The following is a 22,286-nucleotide window of genomic DNA, read 5'->3' as shown; positions in this document are numbered from 1 at the left end:
CGCCTTTAGGGATCTATTTCCTACCACAGTGTGTACAGGATGCCAAACTCGGAGCTGTGGGATTTAATGCTTGTACTGCCCCGGGTATTTCTGTTACCAGGAACCAAGGTTTTTACTATTCAACTTCCTTTTTCTCTTTTCTAATAATTTCACTTCAATATCTGCTCATAATCCTATAAGAGAAAAGTGAACACACTGTTGATGGGCCTTTTCAACTCCCTGCCTCTATAATTACCATTGGGATCCTTCAGGATGGCCACTTATCCTATAGCATTAAGTTTCCATAAGTCTAATAAAGGCTCCTAATAAAAAAGTCAATCCATATAGATAATATTATCTACAATAATATTAACAGACTAAAATAGGTATAGAGAAAGGAAGCATGTTGGGGAAATTATTTTATTTTTCTGGAAAATGAAAGATACAGAGCTAAATTCTCTGGGTGCATATTTGCACATTGATTCTCTAATGTCTTAGATTTAACAAGAAGTTTGATACTTTATTTTCTTCAGTCACAGCTGGATGATCTCCTTGTGTGAATTTAGACTTTGGCACTTTTTGTGTTTATTAAATATGTATAAAGAAATATATATATATATATATATATATATATATATATATTTCTTATTTCTTAGCTTTCTATTACTTCAGCCAAGATAATACTGAGATAATCAAATTATCTAAGAGAAAAGGTTTATTTTGGCTCATGAATTTAGAGATTTTTGTCTGTAGTCTTTTGCCCCATTGCATTTTGGCCAGTGGTGAGGCAGTATATCATGGTAGAAGCACATGGTAGAAGAACCCCATTCAATTCATGGTCAAGAAAGAAAAAAGCAAGAGGAAGAGACCCGTATCCCAAACTCCCCTTTGAGGGCACTCTTGCAATGGCCTAATATTCCACACTGAGCATCACCTTCTAAAGACTCCACCACCTGCAATGGAGCCATAGGCTTGGACAGGGCCTTTAATACATGGAACTTGGAGACATTTCAGATTTACACACACACACATATATGTCATAGATGTATATAATTAAATATATTAGCATATTAAACAAATAGCCAGTTTAAGTATGTCATATAAATATATTGTAATAACGTGCACATATGTAGGTACACACAAATACAATATATATAAGCACACATATTCATATATAAAGAGAAAGGAAAGAGAGGAACACACACAAATACTCAGATACACATATAAATTTTTCATTAAGCTTATGCATCTTTAACCAGTGGAGAAGAGATTATCTTGGAGGGCAGTAACAATTGTCTTTAAATGCTTGAATGTTTCCACACTTCTACATACAGAACACTGTATAATTGTTATTGTTATCTGTTTAATGATAAAAATCAACCAGAGAATCAAACGCTCTTTTAAGTTTCTACTCTTAATCAGTCTCTTAAGCTGAACATCTTCACGGTTCCTTGGAGCTATAAACTGATCATAGGGTCACATGAAGTTCAAATACATATTCCAGGCTAAACCATCATTTGTGTAGTATCAGTGCAGACTTTCATCACTCAATCCATACAGCTTTGCTATTCATTTTAATTGATGCTTGTAAGTTGTTTCTCCCTAGTAATTTTTGACTGGATTAAAAGGACCAGGCTGATCTTATTGCCTGGGGAAAGAATAGAGCAACAGGGAAACATAAGCCAGACAACATCTCAAAGAACTTCAAGATATTTCCTAGTTTGAGAACAATGAACAATTGGCACACCCTGAAAAGAATGGGCAGAGATGCAGAAAAACCCTCAGGAGAGTATAATGTCATAGAAAACCAGTCGAGGAACATGTTTACAGAGGGACAATGTCAGAGGTACCAAATGCTATACAAATGTCAATTAAGATGAGAGTTATTAAATGTCTATTGGCTTTACTGACAGAAACTGTTTTGGGGCTCAGTAAGAGCTATTTCATTAATAAGAGCAAAAGTCAGATTACAGTAGTTAAAAGTTTCTGGGAAGTAATGGAAACAACTCTGTCATGTAAGAAAGCTTGTTAAAGAAGGTTGATGTTGAAGAGGATCAGAAAGACAGACACTAGTTAGAAGAGGAGTGTGAGCTGAGCCATCAGCTTCATGTGTAACAGGGTAGTAGCCGGAAGCAAATCAGTTTGAGGTGTAGATCAAAAACTGGCATTGTTTCATAAGGTCATAGAAAACAATGTAGTTATTCTGCTTTTCATGGAATACTGTAAAATATTTTATGTATGAGCAGGAATAAGAGTTTAGAAAAGATGATAGTAAGTGTTCCTGAATATAATCACATATTTTTAGTGGCTTTATTCTGCTTTTCCACTTATTTCTTAAGCAAAAATTATTTTTGTGGTTTTGTCTGGAAGTAGAATCACCCAGAGGATAAGCCAATGGAACAGATGAGTATTTTTATAGCTTCCCTTATATTCTGTGATTCAAAATACTAAGATAAGTGTATGTTTGTTTGTTAGTTGTTTTCTGATGAAAACAAAGAGGCCCTTTGATTCCTTTTTGCAATGATGGGTAGGAGTATGTCATTATGACCTGGTTTTGTGCAGGCTTTGGTTGAATGTTGTCTTAGACCATGAAAGGCAATTCAACAATAGTAACATGTTGGAGAATTTTGAAATTTATTCTCACCAAGATATTAAACATAAATATCTCTGAGCAAAATACTTTACAGGCAATGATTACTATGACTTGTTCCAAAAGAAATTTATATCTATACTGACATTTCAACATTTGAAATGAAGGAATATCTTTTTAAATGTGTGATTTCTCAATATCTCACATATGAAAACCACGAAATAAAATTATTCTCTGTGTTATTTCAATGTAAAATCTCACCAAAGGCTTTTAATATATATATTCATGAGATACAATACAGAAAATGTTATAATAAACTTCATATATATGAATTGAATCATGTTTCCTTATAATAATAAAATTAGCTTCTTCAAAACTGAACCAACTATATATCAAATGTGTAAAATTTATACTAGCTCTATATTTTCGTATAAAACTAATGGCTTAGAAGACAACCAAACAAAACAATTAACTTTTTACTTTATCATAATTTTAGAATAAGAAGTGAGATTCTAGGTACTGATTTTGTTAAAATGATGAATAGTATTTCCTCCAGAATTATTAAAATAGGGCATTCTATGGAAAGGATATTGTTTTCTAATAAAAATAAAGAGGAAATTAAATCACTAATTTTAACATATTATATAGCATGTTGAAAGCATACGTGAAAGAATTTATTGGACTTCCTGAGATTAGTAATTTAACTTGTGTCACTTTTGACTGTTTAAAATTAGATTTCTATATATGAATCAAAATAAATATATTTACATTTAGTATTTAATCTGTGCTGTATTGCTAGGGTGCAAATATTTTCCCAGATTATGTGAAGCTCATTTATGTAATTTATCATGTAAGTTCAGCCTCTCAACTTTTTTAAACACAAAAGGAAGGTTTTGAAAAGCATATAGCCAATAGAAAAATAGATGATTCTTAGCATTGGATAAAAAACAGATACGCTATAAGTTAGTTACCTTTAAATTTTGCAATTTTTTTTATCCTTGGAAAATTCAGGTAGTTAATGACCTTAGCAACACAATAACAATATTATATACCTATTATAAATTAAGAGAATTAAATCATAAAACATTTTTATTTCCATAAAAATAAAATATTTTCCTAAATTTAGCTGCATTATATTTCTTTATAAATATATATTTGATGAGATATCTATCTGTGTATCCATCTGATAAGGTGCAGATATACTTAAAAAATTGGCTAGAAGTCAGCATACATTTTTAAAAACTCAAAACACTTTCCACTGAAATAAAATAAGAGTAAGCATTTTTTGTAACATTTTCTTTGCCATATAAATAACTATTATATACTTATATTTGTATTTCTGAGTTTTGATGTAAGGCATTCTTTTTATAATTCTCATTTCTTCTAAAACATATTAGTTAAGTCAAAGTATTATATTGGATGACATCAAGTATGCATTTCTTAGTATTCGTAAGACTTTTGTTTGCTTTATTTTTATTCCAGGAAATATAGTTCTGTGAATAAATGACTTTATAACTAAACCAAGACAGGTGAACTGATAGTCAGTTATTATGGCTACATAATTAATGCCTTTCCCTTAAGTATTTTTCATATAATACATTATAAACTCTTTCACTTTTAATAATTCCAGAGTTTATCCTGCAATACTATTAAGCTTAGTTTATATATTTGAATCTGTTAATATATCTGGGAGACTAAGTTATTGTAGAGATTGTTTTGTTCCTTTTTCAATCCTAACTCATTTTTTTTCAACAAATGTAAGAAGTTGCTTCATTAATGTTCCTGTGTTTTGTTCTATAGCAATTGAGTTAGTTTATGTTCTATATCAATTAAATTAGTTCATTATGATTTCTTGGTGTTAAAAAATTTGGGAAGTCATATACAACTTGAGGTTAAATATCAATAGTTAGGATTAATGTTGAGCAACTAATCTGTACTTTGATTCATTTCTTAAGATATATTCAGTTAAAAATTAGTTTCTTTGCTAGATTCCTTAGGCTATTAAGCACGATAAATAGTCTGTGCTCTGAATAGACTATTGATATGATAAATAGTATTGGATGTCAGGGAATAAATCAAACACATGAAAAAAAGCATTAGTTAATATCAAAATCATCAAAAATATTAGTTAAATAAAGTTTACAAAATAGCACTCATGCACAGAAAGCAGATATTACAAGCATTTAAATTACTCATTGCTATTTTTTACCTAATAAACCCAAGCATGAAAAATTATTATAGTATTAGATTAAAAACTGTTCAATGATGGGCTGGGGATGTGGCTCAAGCAGTAGTACGCTCACCTGGCATGTGTGCGGCCCAGATTCGATCCTCAGCACCACATACAAACAAAGATGCTGTGCCCTCCGAAAACTAAAAAATAAAAAGATTCTCTCTCTTTCTCTCTCTGTCTTTAAAAAAATTAAAAAATGTTCAATGAGACAGGATCCTATTTGTATTCATGTGGAATCTTGACACGTAGGTTGGGAACATTTTATTAGATTCCCTTAAAAGATTTAAAATTCCCAGAATTCCTTGAAATCTTGTGACAATGCAGTTTGATCTACTCATGATGGATTGAATTGTTTGGACTTGAACGTCAAAAATTCAGTTGGACATATGGGTCATCTATTGTATATTGGAAATGATGCATCCAAGCCAGAAGGTACAAATAAGGTGTATGTGCAGGTATCCCAGTCTACCATGTGGCCATAATGATGATATCAACTTTCCTCCCTCAGCTCACACACCTTAATTTAAAAAGACTTTTCATGATTGACACAGAATGAAGGAAAGGCACAGTGTGGTTTTTTGGATGTGCAAGATTGTATGAAAATGCAACCGAATTCTAGCTGTAATGTTGTCCCACTCAGAAGTAGCCTTCACAAAAGTCTTCCTAATGAGCAGGAAATCTTTGGGTGGCTCAGCAACCACAGTTAAAATGATGTAAAGCACAAAGTTCCTAGTGAATCATTGGGAACAATGGTAAGTGATGCCTCCGCTGCTTGTGTGCCTTGGTTTCTGAATCTGTGTATTCTTCCTTTTGAAGACACAATGCCTTAAAGCAATCTCTGATGTAAGTCTGCATTGCATCCTGTAAGGCAGCACTGAATCCTCTGAGGGCACTCTCTTGGTTCATCACTTTAGCTTCACCTTCAACAGATCTTTTATAGTGTCTGTAGCCCCTACATGGTTCAGAACATGGTACAACAGTGAATCTCATGATGGTGAGTCCATTCCAACATATCTCCTACTGTGAAATTAAAGTTTCTTTCTTGCATGTCTGAGGACAGTTCCTTCATGAGGAAACCTCAGTCTTTCCTTATAAAGCCTTCAACTGTTCGGATAAGGACTACCCATGGTATAAGAGATAATCTGCTTTATTCAGAATTCACTGATTTAAGTGTCATATACATCTAAAAATACACCTTCTCAGCTACATATAGCTAAGTTGGAGTTTGACCAAATATCTGGGTTCTCTTACCAGAAAAAAAGAAAACAACAACAACAACAAAAAAAACGGCAGATGACACTTGCAATTTATACAGATGACAAAATGTAAAAACATCTCCTACTTCTGGGGGAAAATAAAAAAGAAAAATTTTAAGAGATTTGCTATCCTCATTTCAGTCACAACAAGCTTTCCAAATTAGCTAGGAAACCAGAAAATCAAGTTTTGGGTACATGTTAGTTTAAATTTAAGTGATTAGAATGAAGGGTATGATTCAGTTCTGGGCTTGGAAAGAATATTCCTCGCATAAAAGTTTCGCTTATGAAAACAGAAGTCAAGTGACCTCTAGGTGTTATGGAAACCGGTAACATATTCTCCATTATATTTTGAATGACAGTCTTGTTCAGAATATCTGATTGAAGTGATGTAAGGCCTTAGTGCAGAGGCAGACACAGGAAATAAAAGCCATCTTATGTTGACAGGAAACAGGTCATTTTCTGTTCTTTTTCTTTACCCTTTTTCATTGGCCCACATATGTATCAAATTTTCTGTTGATGTACCGATGCAGAAGAGAAATATAGAACTATATTGTGTTTCAAACACATTCAGGATATAGACTCTGTTTCCAGAGGAATCAAATTTGTATTTATAGATAGATTCAAAGTGAAAGGGATGTTTTTATTGCATTTATTCTTAAATTTATTGTCAAGGGTCATTTTATTTTTAATCAAGTATTTCAAAAAAAAGTTTTGCCTGGAGTAAAATTAAGGTCATACTTAAAACCAAAGTTAATATTTTGAAATTGATGACTTGGAGACAATTTTTTGGTACTATACTAAAATGGAGAGTGTGGTAATAGAAACAATAGATATCTGAGAAACTCTCTTTACTTTACAGAATCTTCAAAGAGTTGATAGATCTTCATAAAGTTCTCTTACCCTCGAAATACACTATCAAGCAAGGTAGACTAAACCAGGATCTTTAATGCAATATCATCCATAGAGCAAATTATGAAGATAAAACAAAGAGAGATTGAAAGTATGAAGAGATACACTCAATATTCCAAAGATGGTAGCACCTATGGACTAATCTGGACACCTCAAGGCACTGTGTCAACATAATTAAGTAGCTCAGAAATTCATTTTAATGCCAGGTGCCAAGGTACATTCCTGTAATCCAGCAGCTCAGGAGGTTGAGGTAGGAGGATTGTGAGTTCAAAGCCAGCCTCAGCAAAAACGAGACTCTAAACAACTCAGTGAGACTCTGTCTCTAGATAAAATACATAATAGGGCTGTGGATGTGGCTCAGTATTCGAGTGTCCCTGAGTTCAATCTCTGGTACACACAAAAAAAAAAGAAAAAAAAAAACAACTCATTTATGTTAATTTTAATTAGAATTACCCAATATATATTTGACATAGTTTCAGGTATGAGAGAAAGATAAGGGATTATTTTCATTATGCTATAGTTTAAAACTAAACAAGGAGATGGTGATTTGTGTACAGAAAGTTTTCCATAAGAATTATGTTATAATTTATTGTGTATTCTATTGATAGTTTGACTCATAAAGTTAGTAACTTTATGAAATAGTACTCTTTTTAATTGTACAATCAAAAAGATTCACACACATGTTTTTAGTGTTTATGTTTTGTTTCTTTGGGTCAATTCTATAATACCACATTAGGTACTATCTACTTTGCACTTTTTTTGAAAGTGGACATTTTATTTCAATTGTAGATATTGAAATGCACCCTCAGTAAAAGTCCTGGTAGTCCTAAGAGTGCATCAGTAAGCGTTATTTGAGTCTTCATGATACAGAATAAAAACTTGGTGGAAACCAAAGGTTTTGCTAAAGTGACCAACACAACAGATGGGCCAGAAACTGACTTGTAAACATCAAATATGCTGCAGGGTTAACAGTATTTCCATATGGAAAAATATAAACTGACCTCAACTTTACATCAAATGAGAAAAAACAAAAATTCAATCCAGATGAATTGTAGCTCTTGATTGGAAAAGATAATGTTTTTGAGAAAAGACAACTGTTTGCTTTTATATTTACCAGAGTTTTCTAGAATATAGCTATCCCTTCCTCTTACCCCATTTACCTTTTCACCCTCACCCTTGCTACTTGTTTATCAACCAATGAAACATTTTTCAAGTGAACAGTGAAGTCAGAAGGCCATCCCAGATTTTGAAAAGGTATTTCTGTGTGTTTCATGCTTTCTTCACTGTTTTCTTAAGTTATTAGAATAGTCAGATTTGTGAACCAGCATAGATCAATTAGGATAGATGGCAACACAGACTTTGGTTTTTACTCTTTTATTCTTTTACTATTTGCAAGGCACCCTTTTTATACTTCCTTCAGCTCATTGTTCAGGTGGCTATATCTCAGGAAGTTGTTTGTTCCCTAAACATTCCATATAAACTAGATGTTTATCATTTATTTTATGATAAAGACCAAGTTTGTTGTTAGAGTCTGTAAACAAGTCTGGATGGCGCCTGGCATTTTGCAGAGGGAGTGGTTTGTGAAGTAACGCCAGGGAGCCATTAAGTGTGGAGATTCCTTATTGGTTGACTGTTGTATCTAGTTTATGTTAATTGAGATAAGCTTGTGGAATGTATATATACCCCTCCAGTCCTACAATAAACGGCTCCCACTCCTGCTGTATCAATCTACGCAAGTTGCTCATCACCCCCGGGTTGTTTTGCTGCAGCCGGACTGCGGCAGTTTGTTTCATTAGTTTTATCATAAAGGGGTTTTTCTGTATTCTTTATTAATTTGATTTAATTTAAAAAAAATATTCTAATTTGTTTTATAGGACACCAGAATTCAATATAATTCATATTACCCATATAGAGCACAATTTTTTATATCTCTGGTTGTATACAAAGTATATTCACACTATTCATGTCTTCATACATGTATTTAGGGTAATGATGTCCATCTCATTCCACCATATTTTTTTTTACCTCCTTTCCTTCTCCCTTTTCCTCCCTCCTCTTTTCCCTATCTAGAATTTCTCTACTCTTCCATGCTCCCACTCCCAATACCACTATGAAGCTGCCCATGTCCTGCGAGAGAGTGGTGTCAGTGATTTCTGCTCAGATGGGTGGCTGAAAGTTCTGTGCAGGTGTTGATAGTGCCCGCTAGGGTACCTGGTAGTCCTACGTGGACGAGTAGTTGGGAGACTTACTCTGATGCTGAGGCCTGGAGCCCTGGATGGGTATGGTGACTGTGATTCCTGCATGGGAGCAAGAATATCGCTTGCAGAGAAGCAGTATTCTCATTACTTGAGTCCTAAGTCATGGAGTGACATAGAATGCTGCCTCCCTCTGGCCCACCATCTTGGATCTCTTCATAAAGTTTTAAATGTTTATATAATTAATTCATTAAGTTAACTGAAAGAAATTATTTGGTTGTTTCCATTGAATCACATGATTTTAAGGATGTTGATTTTTTCTTTTCTCCTCTTTATGTTTCTTCTTTTCTCCCCATCAATTAATCACTAGGCTCTGGAGCAGAATCTGGTGTTTGAATTTTCCATTGTTGTCAATGTTCAGTAAATATTTTGAATAATTAATTATATCATTCCAAGTTGATGAAAATATTTATGGATTAACACCTTTTGACTTGAAAGTGTGGTCTTGAACGAATACCAGTGGCATCAAATGGGAACTTTCTAGTTTGCAGAATCTTCATTTTTAACAAAATACCTTTTTTTCTGCATATTAAAGATTGAAAAATATTGAATTAATGTACATGGATGTCTATTTTAAATAAATACCAGTCAAGAGTCCAAGACTTTTGTATCTATTTAAGGTTAATTGTAAAATGCTCCTAGAAACAAAGACTATCTAAGAAATAATTGAGATGAGGCAAATGGATCCAATGAATAGAATAGGTAGGAAAAATGGAGTATTTTAAGAAAAGCTTTTAGATAGAAGCAAATAAATTGTATATAAAAGGAATCGGGAGTATGTAAAGAAGTCTATTTCACCAATGACAGTTGCATGGAATGAAGCATAAGGACCAAGATAAATGAAAAAACAATTTTAAGTGTACCCAACACCTAGGAACTGAAATGTCTTTTTCAGACATAAAGAAAATTCACAATCATAAAGACATTCAAAATAGAGTATTTAATATCACATATGGGAAAGTTTATAACATATTGGTGGCATTTATGTGGAAGTAGAAGTTGTCTATAGCTTTATTATAGATATTATTCAATTTGTGCTTCTCTCTCCCTCTCTCCCTCTCTCTCTCTCTCTCTCTCTCTCTCTCTCTCTATATATATATATATATATATATATATATATATATATATATATATATATATACACATACACAATGTGTCAAATATGTTAGGGATTGAAGTTGAAGTGTCAGTTAAACTTTTTAAAAAGTGTAACCTTGAGCAAGTGGCCTCCTCACATTGCTCACAACCTCAGTTTCCTCACCTGTAAAATGGGGACAATCATAGTACACTCAAATCCTTATTAAATTGCTATTTCATGGGCTGGTCTCACAGATAGTGGGCTCTCCAGTCTAGGCTGGTTGTCCCTAAACTGCGCTTTCGGGGCTCAGAGCACGGTGGCAGCTCAAACTGGGGACTTAGAGAAAGAGCTTGGGAAGAGTCTGAGTGCATCAGGCCATTGTCAAGCCATGAAGGCTGATGGGCTACTGGGGAACAAAGCTGCCACACACAAGGGAACAATTTAGGAAGTTGATGGAGGTGGGGCACAGGATTGTCTGTGCTCTGAACTCCTTCATGGGTCAGATGGTGGGGAGTGAGGGCTGCCTTGTTTAGAGCTTCACATGGGCCACACAACCAAAGGAACATGTTCTCCCATGCGAGGTGGGGATCGTGCAACTGTCGGCCCAGGGGTGTCCCTGGGGAAGTGAGAGGGAGGAGAGCAGTGGCAATCTTTGTGAACCCAGTAAGTAAGGGAAGCCACCTGGTAAGGAGTACTGTCTAACAGGAGTTGGGAACCTTCTTGGGGTATGGAAACTTCTAGGAAGGAGATAGCTCAGGGACCATAGCCCTTGACACTGTGCTGCCTTCTGCCAGACTTTCTCCCTATGATCCCAGCTCCCTGAGGCCAGGCAAGGTTTAAGGGTGTTCAAGATCACCTGAGCTGTGAGTAGGAGCTGAGGTCAGCAACCAGGTGAGCCAACTTTTGTGCACTGTCTGTTCTTTCTCATTCCTGTCCCTACAGGAGGGCACCCTGGAAAGCTCTGGGGTTGAGGGTAATGGGACCATGTTCATGGAATAATAGAAACATGTATTGATTGTTCACCTGTCAGGAGACCTGATGCTATATTTGGGGGAAACAAAGAGGAACAGACACCCATTTGTCCACTAGGTTAGCAAATGTATGTATGTTCCGTATTAGGTAGCGTGGGTGGCCCATGGCCAGGCACAGGAGGGCCTGGCATGTTAGAGCAATGGTGGAGATGAAGCTGAGTGAGCCAGTGTGTGGGTTCTGGGGAGGCACGGGTGGGTGGTGGGGCTGCAAAGATCAGTCTGGTGCCTGATTGTGGGAGCCTTGCTAGTGCGTCTGAATTCAACCCTCAGCCAGTGGACAGCTGTTGAGTGCTTTTAACCCAGGAAGCAACATACTGAGACTAGCGGTTTATGAGGATCTGCCTGGAAATTTTGTGAATTGTGGACTTCAGAGAATGAAGCAGAGAGTCAGGGATGTCAGAAGGAACTGGCTGCCATCCAGGTGAGAGAATGAAGGTTTGCACTGGATTGGGGTGAACGATAAAGATAGATTTGATTCTGAGCTCCCCTCCTCCCCTACCAGGACCTGAGCAGACCCTGCCTATACCCCCAGCACCTGGTATGATTGATCCCTAGTAGGAGCTTCATGGATATATGGAAGGTAAACAGTGGCTACAAGGGTCAGGAAGGATAGGAGGCATACCAGGGAGCTATAATCTCTGTTCACACACTATTTTGGCAATATACAGGACTAGGGTAAAGTAGGGCTGGGGGCAGGGGACTAGGAAGCAGCTTGGATTGCTTGTCCAACTGAATTCAGTCCATTGTTCCTGCTTTGCCTCCCACTGATGAATCCTACCCCATTAGTCACATCTAGTTTCCTGTCCTCACCCAATTTTACCTCCTGCCCCCTGTAGATCACTCCTGCCTTCTTGAAATGCTCCCTTCCTGCAGGATGTACAAGCCAATGGTTCTGGATTTCTCTTGTCTGGCTGCTCCTCTCCCTACTTGTCAGGTCCCACTTTCTATCTCTGCCATTACATGGTGGTGCCCCCCAGAACACTGCCCTTCTATGTTTACACTGTCACTCTGAGTGAGCTCATCTTACTTCCACGCCTGGTAGCTTGCAAAGAACTGCTACTCCTGTAGAGATCTCCTTACAATGTATTTTTCTACTTCTAGGATCTGGGGTTGCTTTGGCTAATAAGTATTTTATAAAAGTGATATAAACCAAGACTTACAAACCATTTGTACATTGGTACTTGCTGGTTCTTGCTTTACGTCAAATACTAAAATCACTTTGTGAGGAAGCCTTAGCTAGCCTGTAGAAGGGGTCACATGGAGGAAAACTGAGATGCTCTAGCCAATAGCCTAACAAACTTGTGAGTGAAGTTATTTCAGACCATTCTCACCTTGGACAGATGGGAGGCTAATCCCAGACCAAATTACCAACTCAAAAGAATTGTAAGCTAGTAAACAATGGTTGTACCTGATATGGTGGTAAACACCAGTGATCCCAGCTGGGTAGCTGAGGAAATAGGTACAAGTTCAAGGCCAACTTGGCAATTCAGCAGGATCTGTCTCAAAATAAATTAAAAAGAACTGGGGATGTAGCTTAATAGTAGGGTGCTTACCTAGGATATGTAAGGCCCTGAGTTTAATTCCTAGTACTACTAACAAAACAAAACAAAAAACAAAATGGTTGTCTTGTGTCACTAAATTTTAGGGTAATTTATTACACAGCAGAGGCTCCCTGATATACATGGATGATTGTTTCTTTTCTTTTTTTTTTTTTTTTTGTCGTAGATGGAACCCAGTGGCACACTGCCACTGGTCTACATCCCCAGGCCTTTTTAATTTTTATTTTGAGACAGAGTCTCAATAAGTTGCCCAGGTTGACCTCAAACTTGTGATCCGCCTGCTTCAGCCTCCTGAGTATATGAGATTACAGGTGTATACTACCATACCCTGCTTGATACACAGAGCTTTAAGCATCATTTTTATACTGACAATTTCTAAAAATTACCCGACAAGTCTTTGAATGCCAAATGTATACTATCTACTTAAAACCACTTGGGTATCTTACAACTATGCACAGTTAACATATTTGAAACAGACTTTTATTTCTAAACTCACTCTTTCACTGATTGTTCTCATCTGTACATACTTTAACCACTTAGTTACTCAAGCCAGAAACACAGGAGTCTTTTCTTTTTTTGTACCAGGGATTAAACCCATGGGCATTTTACCACTGAGCCACATCCCCACCCCTTTTTATTTTTTTATTTTGAGACAGGTCTTATTAAATTGCTGAGTCTAGCTTCAAACTTGCAATCTTCCTGCCTCAGCCTCCCGAGTTGCTGAGATTGCGGGCATGTGCACTGCACCCGGCCTCAGGAGTCATCCTTTTATTCTTTTTTTTTTTTGGTATTGGGGATTGAACCCAGGTGGGGGTGGTTAACCACTGAGGCACACTCCAGCCCTCTCTTTAATGTATTTTATTTAGATACAGGGACTTGCTGAGTTGCTAGGAGTCATTTTTAATGGCTCACTATTCTTCATCACCACCCCAAACCCACATCTAGTCTGTCACTTAGTTCTTTCAATTCTACCATGAGCACTTTTCTTTATTTTGCCTTCCTGTCCCTCTCTACTGTCACAAGTTGATGCAAAGCAAGTGGACATTCTCTTGACTGGACAAATGCAATAGCCTCCTGACTAGTCACCACCTTCCATTCTCACCCTTTGCAGTGCATTCTCTGCCAGCAGATGCATGAGCAGAGCCTGCCCCATGTCACTGTACCTTGGATGATTTTCTCCTGTGCACAGGAGAAAACACAAGATTTCCCCCAGGACCTCTAAGACAGGAAGGATCTGTCCCTTGTTCCTTGTCCAACCTCGTCTCTCTCTACACTCTCCTTTGCTCATCCTTACTTTTCAGCCACTTTGGTCTTCTTTGATTTCTTCATACTCTTAATTTTTTCCCTTCCCCCAACCTCCCTATCTGCTGTATCTTTTCCTGGAATCCCTTCCCCTCCTTTCTTGGCCTGGCAAACTTCCACTGTAGCTTTGATGTCATCTCAAATGTGACATCATTAGAGAAGATAGATCTTTTTCTTAAGGTTTAAGTTCTTGGAAGACAGACATATGTTAGGTTTGCTATGAAATACACGGTTCCTGTCACATAGTAGTCCCTCTTTCATATTTCTGTTGGCTAATGAATGAATAAATAAGTAGTTTCCAGTCACCTCCATTCATTTATATATTTAACATATATTTTCTTGAGTAACTACTGGGATCAGTCCCCATCTAGCTTCCAGGGATACACTGGTATACATCGACAGGCATGTCCGACTTTGTGGTGCTTACAGCTGAGTGAAAAAACACCTCTTGATCGAATAATTACCATCCTTAGTTTATAATAGCAAAGGGAAATACATTCTCTGAAAACAGAAATAAATTCTATGGCAATCTAGACTGAGGGGGCCACTCTGGACTGAGTGGACATGAAGAGCTTCCTAAGGAAGCAACTCTAAAAGCTGAAGGATGATCAGAAATGGACAGGTGTGGAAACTTGGGAAGTGAGCATGCAGTCCAAGGAGGGGGAGGGAGAAGGTGCTTTGGAAGGAACCAGGTGAAGTCCAGTGTGAAGGGACGCAGAATTAAAGGAGAGAAGCATGGGAGCTTGGAGCAGTGAGCATGCCCCTTATTCTATTTTTTCTTTTCTTTTTTGCTATTCTTGGGCTTGAACCTAGGACCTCACACATGCCAGATATGTGTTTCACCACTGAGCCGTATTCCCAGTTCCTGGATGCACCACATTCTAAAAGCACTGGAAAGCATTTTGAAGGGTATAAACCTGGAAGGTGATGGGTATTTGACAAGGTCATATTACATTTGACAATATTACTCCATCTACTATGTGGAAGATACATGGGGAGGTCAAGAAGGGATGGAGGAGATTCCTGTTGACCTCCTAGACAGAGGATGGGTGCTGTGAGTTGGGGGAACAGAAGAGAAGAGGGAGAGGTATGGGCAGAGATGAGAAGGAGGATGATGAGGAACACAAAGGATTCTTTTGGAGGTACATGACTGCCACCACCACTATCCCAACACACACACACACAAGCCCACATACTGCCTCTGCACGTCTTACTTGGAACTGTAAATTCCACTTATCAAGGCCAAAAGATTTCTTGGAGATCCTTTTCTTTACTAACAAGTCGATTCTTCACAGAGGCAGAAACTGAGTTGATTTGATCAAGTTCCTGCTAATTTAGAAACAGTGAGGAACAAAGATAAAGAGGAGCTGAAATAAACATAATAAAAATATACACTGGGTGGTCTACAGCATTTAATCTTTATTCTTTTTCCTGGACAGGAATCTATACTTCCAGACTGTCTAGTTCAATACTGTGCACTTTTCATCCAGATTACTGGGCCTTCTTCCTTCCTCAGGAAGCCCAGGCTGCTGCCAAGGGCTCCAGCTCCTGGACCTCTCCCCTCTTCAACCCAAAGAGCTCGTGATTCAAGCCCTGGAGCTTCTCTCTCCACCAGGGAACCCAGCCTTCTCTCACCTCACAGACTCTTACTCCTTTACCTCTTGTTGACTCTGATGCCTGCTACCTGATCCCACCCTGATCCCACCCTGATCCCACCCCAGCCAACCTGCAGCCTCTTCTTGGCCAGGCAGAGTCCTCCTCAAACTCTCCATGGATTCCAAACCTTGCCCTTGACTTGATGCTTCACTCTGCCACTTTATCAAACTCCTCAAGGCCCTTCTGGCTAGATTCCCTGGGCCGGAGTCTGTGAGTACAGGGAGAGGAACGGGACAGACTCTCAAGACCCTCTCCTTTCTCCCACTTCTTCCTTAATCTTGAGCCCTCTCCAAAGAAGCAAGATCCATAGTGCTGCCCAGAACAGGGAAAGGGACTGTGATTAGTGGTAGGTTCTACCCTGGCACTACAGTCTTTGGAGCTTGTTGGTCTGTATAGCAGAACAGAAATGGAGGCTTGGTCCACAGAGAGAAAGCTCTGAGTACTGAGTCTCCTTTCAAGGGAGCACTGGTTCTTCTAGGCAAAGCCACCTTCTAATCCACAGGAAGTTTCCTAGTTGGTCACCTTTATTCTTGGTGAGCCCTGGAGGACACTATGCACTATTCACTTTGTTCAGAAACTGAGATGATCAAGCAGGAACAAGGCCAGGCTCAGTGGATATTCTGAAATATGAGATAAAATGTGAAGAATTTTCTTTATAAAGATAAGAGGTTCTTAGCTTTTGAGAGATCATAAAACCTTAGGACGGGCTAAGGGTCCTTTCGCCAGAAAAAATTATGTGTGGAAAAGTGCACAAAGCTCTGCATATATCAGCAGAACTCTATCAGGCAAAGGGCCGGGGCTCTGGCTCCAATAGGCAGGCAGGTGAGTACACAGTTCCCCCATCTCTATGCTCGGTGGAGAGAGAATCCTAGTCTCCTCTTGGGTCCAGTCCCCAGGTCCTGGTTGCAGAGAAATAGCCAGTGAATGAGTATTATTAGGAGGCAATCCCCCAAATCAGGGGCCCTTCCTCTCTCCTGTCATTTAAATTGGGGCTCCAGAGCAAGAATTTCTCTTCAAGTCCAGAGGTGAGTAAAGTGCTAAGTATGATGTTTCATAAGGGAAAAGTCTACATGCTGCACCCCATGTCCTGGACTAAATATGCAGTCAACTCACTGATGAGCCAGAACTGGGGCCTTCTGGGTCACTAGAGAAGAGAGGAACCTACAGAGACACATAGGTATGCATGCGTGCACACACACACACACACACACACACACACACACACACACACACACAGCTAAGACATCAGTCTCTACAGACTCTACTTGTTTGGAGTCTGTCCTTTACTGGGGTATCAACTTGGACAAAATAAACAAAGTCTCCATAATTAAAACAAAAAGAAAATAAACAACAACAACAAAATGGCCTCTAAGTCAATAAGAGCAAAGTCTGCAGGAGCCCCAGTTAGGCCAAGAATTTTTTCTGCCCTTTTAAATTTTTTACAATGAGCCAGGTGTGGTGGTGCATTTCTGTAATCCCAGCAACTAAGAAGGCTGAGGTAGGAGGATCACAAGATCAAGGCTGGCCTTGCAACTTAATTAGACTCGTCTCAAATTAAAAAATAAAAAGGACTGGGGATGTAACTCAGTGGTAAAGCACTCCTGGATTTATTCCCCTGTACCCAAACAACACATTTGATGAACTCACCCTTCCCTTTCCTGAGCATAAGAAAATTGTTTTCAATGTGAGTTTGGGTATTTCTCCAAATTTTCCCCTCAAGGTAAAAAGAGAAAATAAATTTTTACATGTTTGGCATTATAATTCAATTGGTAAACATTTACTGTAGGTCTACTATGCACCACAATGTGGCAGACACCACAGTAAAGAACTCGATGCTCCATATGCCTACCCTACATTACAGAAATAGTTCAGGTGCAATGCGTCTTCCCACAGATGCTCCAGGGTGTCATGTCATCTAGGAGTCATGGGAGGAAGTGATATTTGACACCTCCTTTAACGGTGAAAATAGCATGTGGGGGCTCAGTCCCTGGGGCCTGTGTGTCCTCATTGTACCTTGTTCCTGTTTTCCTGCTCTGTCCATTATCAGGTGTGCAGGTGGGGGGACCTTGATCACACTACACCACAGAAGGGGAGATGTGCAAAGCCTTGGGAGTGCCAACTGGGTAGGTGTGGGGTGGCAGAATGGTCCTGGGCTGGGCTTAAGTAGAAGTCACAGGTAAGATAGTGATGGTGCTCCTGAAATGTTGTAGGAGGGCTTGTCCTTAGAGAACTCCCATCTTCCTGTTTCTATCTGTCTCTTCTCTAATACCTCCAGCCTTCCTCTTCATCATGAAGGTAACTCCCCGGGGCCCAGAAGAACCTGGCAATCTAGTGGTGCACAGTTAGCATAGCTCTAAAACACAACCATGGCCTCCCAAGCCCTGGACTGTCCTGCCCACCTCTCCAGGCCTATCTCTCCTTGTTTTTTCCTCTGTCCAATACATTGGTCTTTCTTTAGTTTCTCATTGTCACCACCATGCTGCCCCATGTTGCTGGGGTCTTGATACACACCAGTCCGACTGCCTAGAATGCTCTGCTCACCTTTAACCCCACCCAAACATCCCCCATCATTTAATTCACTCCTGTTCATCTTTCAGGTCTCCCCTAACACCCATTGATTAGAGCAGCCTGTCCTGCCCCTGGCTGTGTGCCCTTATGGCCTGTGCTCTTTTGATACAGTGTGATTATTTGATTATTGCCCATTTTCTGTGTGGACAGGGATGGGTCTGTTTTTCACTCATGGTGTCTGGCACCTGTCTTTACAGAGCCTGCCACGTGGTAGGCTACCAGTAAGACTATGACAAGTGTGCAGGTGACTGATGAACCATGTGTGCCCAATGTGGGGAAATCTACGTAGACCAAGCAGATCCCTGGATCTCACTTTGTGTGCTGGCCTGGTAGCAGTGGAGTCCAGGAAGCCCATGGTGTCTGCCATGCCATGACTGCCTCATCAGGAAAGTGACCTGAGCCAATTCCTTCCTGTATCAGGGGCTTTGTCTTGTGCTGTGCAGTTTGAGTGGAAGCAGCTCTATAGCTCTGACCAGAGCTGCCCAGGTAAGGACTGACATGTGCCCTGCCAAATTACAAACAACTAGGTATGATAGAAGCCAATACATTCCAAGGAGGCTTGGCATGAAATTTGCCAAATACTGGGACTTCATCTGGGCAGTGGCAAACTTGGGAGTTTCTCGAAAGAGGTCAACTACTGTGAATTCTAGAAAAGGAAATAAAAGAGCAGGAGGTCTTCTCTAGGGCAGGCTCTAACCCCAACCTGCCCTAAGCTATTGTTCTAGAAGCCTGCTGGACAATCCACTCTCTGTAGCCCTGGTACCAAAGCAAATTTATGGACAAGGAAACCACATTCCTTGCAACCACACATTCCCCGACGTCCTTGCCATGTGCCTCCATGGTCACTGGGCGCTAATGTTCATCCTCTCATCTCATGTGGCAGGAGTAAGAACAATGTGAAGTGTGAAGACGAGGAATGAAACTGGCTCTTCCTTAAGGCTGTTCATTTAGCTCTGGGACATTGACCTGCTGATGAAATCATTCATGACATCCTCGTGGGTCCAGCACAGTTGGGGTCCTTAAGGTGAAATATCACAGCTAGATGAAGACAGGATGTGTTTGTGAGTCGGCAGCATTCACCAAAACACCCAGATGCCAAGTCCTATGGAATTCAATGCAAGGGTGGATGTTGGTGTCCAGGTGCATCTAGTTACTCCAATTTATTTGTGGGTATGTCAGTGCTGCCCAATCATTAAGAAAGACATCCTGGATCTATTTCCATGAGGTTGGATATAGACCTCAAAAATGAATATCAGACAGGTGATAAAGAGACAAGATTAACAAAGCAAAGAAAATAATTTTTCCATTGAAAAAGTTGAGCTCAGCTGATGATTATCAGAAGAATAAAGCAGGTGTCCGGGGATCATTCTAGGCAGCCTAGAGATGGGACAAGTCTCTCTGACTTGATTGCATTCCACGAGAGCAAGGCCTCTGCGTGTGTTTGTTCTCTAATCAGCCTCGGTGTTGAGCCTAGGGCCCGTAACAGGTACTCAGTAAATGTTTGCTCAGCCATAAATGAATCAGAAAGTAAGTTGCAATCATGATACCAGAGATCAGAACTGAGAAATGACTGAAGGATGTGATGGGACAGAAGATTCAAAGAGAGAGAGAGATGGGTGTTCTTTTTCACTTATCTTTATCTCTGAATGTCCTTATTTTTCATGAATGAACAGAGGAATGTATGAAATAATTCCTTACCATTATTGTTCCTGGCATATATAGAATCTCATCCAGCAATCATAAGTAAGTAAAATAAATTTTTTTATCTTAGATAAAAGATAAAATTCTTTTCTGTTGTTCTAAAACCAGAAGCAGTCCCCAGATGGTTTTTGCTCTAATCTCAGAGACATTAAAACCACCACCACATTGGAGCTCCATTTCTGTCAGAATGACCCAGCAGGGGGCTCCTTCTACTCCATCAATATGCATCTGTGACAGAGACCACACTGCCTGCCTCATACTCTCTTTATTAACAAGTATAAGACATTATACATTGTACACATGTGTCAAGACATCACAGGGTACCCCATAAATATACACAATTTTATGTTATTATGTATGTATCAGTTAACAAGTAAAGATTAAGCTGGCGGCTGAGGGTGTGGCTCAGAGGTAGAGCGCATGCATGAGACACTGGGTCGGATCCTCAGCACCACCCACTGGGTCAGATCCTCAGCACCACATGAAAATAAAATAAAGGTACTGTGTCCACCTATAACTAAAAAAATCAATTTTTTTTAAAAAAAGGAAATATTAAGAAAACATTTGAGACCACAAAAAGTAGATATCACTAAGGAAAAAAATTATAATTCTACTCCACCCGTTTTTTCTGCCCTTATATTTTATGCTTCTCTGTTTAACAATGGATTCAAGTTTCAACACTCTGGGTGCTAACAGGATTCCTGTGTCAGCCTTGGAATCCACAAGTCCTCACATCTGCTGACCCAGTGGGGACGTGGGACGCTCCACAGCACCCTTTCCCTCCTTCACCTCTTCCGAGGTGAGACCGAGTGAAGTGTGTAATTGAAGACCTGTATTATTAAAACTGTCTTTTGAAAGTAGTGTTAGACCAGGACGCAAGAAAAGACCACTGACTCCAATTAAAATCAAATTAAAGCAAGCTTATTATTTCGACTGGCCGGGCTGCCTTTCCCTCCCAAAACAGCGGGAACAAGACAGCCCCGAGGCTTCTTTGTGGCCCAGTTTTATAGCCCAAAAAGTTACACAAGGGGGGGTTACAGATAACAACACTCTGAGGAGCATAACACAAGTTTACATTTTTGCTGGCCCCGGCATCAGAGTTTATGGAGATCTTAGAGACTCAGAGAGGGTCATTGTCCGGCCAGGGAAGGCCAGAATTTATGAGGCGTCACTAAGGTTTAGGAAAGGGTTGTTATCTGGTCAGGGAAAACTGGACCTGGGTGAGTTCAGGGCACGGGCAGGCATTCCAATCAGCTTTACAACATCAACTAATGGCCAGGCCATACAGACATCCTGATATTTTTACAGAAAACAGAAATGAATCCTTCATAACTTGTGACAAGCTGGCTTCTAATCTAATGAGATAACTAGGCTAGGTATATCAGTAGCACTTAAGGAAGGAGCCACCAGTCAGCAGAAAGCTCTGCTGTATCCTGAGAAACATAATCAACCACCCTCAAGCCAGCAAATTTGACTGGTTATCTTCCTCAAAAACAGGTTGGCCCAGGAGTGATGTTTAAATTGAGGCAGCTGTTTGTTAAAGGCAAAATACTGGGGAGTCTGTTGAACCCAGCGGCTTGCTGGCATCTTCTCCTCACACATGGATGGATCTTTATAAAAAAGGCCATGACTAATTCCTTTTGCAAATCAGATGAACCTTGGTCTCATTTAACGTATAATCATGATTCAAGTGACAAAATAGAGCTGGCTAACTCCTGAGGACCTGTCTTGCTGACTCACACCTGTGATCCCAGTTACTCAGGAGGATCACAAGGCCGAGGCCAGGGTCAGCATCATGGTGAAGCTCCAGCAACTCTGCCGATCTCATCTTAATATTAAAAAGATAAAGGGCTGAGGATGTGGCTCAGTGATTAAGTACCCCAGGGTTCAATCCTCACTACCATTTTTTAATAAAATTTTTTAAATAAAATAACAGTCATTTATCCCTCTGTCTTTTGGGTTCCACATTCCCAGACTCAACCAACCTCAAGTCAAAAATATTCAGGGAAAAAAAAATGTGTCTGCACTGAACACTTGCAGACTTTTTCTCCTGTCACTACTGGTGTAACAAGGATTTTCGCAGCATTAACTACTAGAAGAAATCTAGAGATGATCTGAGGGTACAGGAAGATGTGTTGGGTTCTGTGCAGTTGCTCTGCCATACCCCCA

The sequence above is a fragment of the Urocitellus parryii genome, chromosome Y (assembly GCF_045843805.1).
Source record: "Urocitellus parryii isolate mUroPar1 chromosome Y, mUroPar1.hap1, whole genome shotgun sequence".
NCBI lineage: Eukaryota > Metazoa > Chordata > Mammalia > Rodentia > Sciuridae > Urocitellus > Urocitellus parryii.
Note: the sequence above shows the minus strand (reverse complement) of the source record.